The sequence below is a fragment of the Sinocyclocheilus grahami genome, unplaced genomic scaffold (assembly GCF_001515645.1).
Source record: "Sinocyclocheilus grahami isolate Dianchi unplaced genomic scaffold, SAMN03320097.WGS_v1.1 scaffold2434.1, whole genome shotgun sequence".
In the NCBI taxonomy this organism is placed as follows: Eukaryota; Metazoa; Chordata; class Actinopteri; order Cypriniformes; family Cyprinidae; genus Sinocyclocheilus; species Sinocyclocheilus grahami.
In genome coordinates, this window is record NW_015507613.1 from 114385 (window position 1) to 115081 (window position 697).

The following is a 697-nucleotide window of genomic DNA, read 5'->3' on the forward strand; positions in this document are numbered from 1 at the left end:
GCTGGAATATCTCCATCAGTTCACAAGTGAAGACGAGCATCTAATCATCAGGAAGAGCTGAAATCTGCAAAGACTGAGTTTATTAAAGAGGACAGAGAGAAGATGAGAGATCCAGAACCCTGCAGAATCAAACACACTGAAGATACTGAAGAACTAACAGGTTGGTGTTTATTTCTCTTTCTTTATTAATAGTGCTGATGGTTATAAAGCTTCAAGCAGATTTAGATTTGCTGTGATAGGAAACAATCTTCAGAGCTCTGCAATATCATTCATAAATACCATAAATCCCCCAAAACTGCACTTTTTTCTTTTAGAAGTTGGACAGAAAAATTATTTAGTTTGCTTTTGTTACGTGTTTCTTCTGAGCAGATATTCGTTGACTTGTTGTCTCTATTTTTAGTAGTAAAAGTATGAAGTGTGTTTATTTGGTTAACTACAAAAGTATAATAGTATTTGTCTTTAGTTTGTTTTGGTGGATTCTGGGAGGGCCTATGACTACTCCTCTCGGGAACAGAACAAAATGAGAACACAATCATTTGCTAAGTAAAGTTTATACACTTACCTATAATACTATTACCTATATACTTGGGGGAAGTTGTGGCCTAATGGTTAGAGAGTCGGACTCGTAACCCAAAGGTTCCCCATTGTAGGTGGGGGGAGTGAATAACCAGTGCTCTCTCTCCCACCTTCAATACCA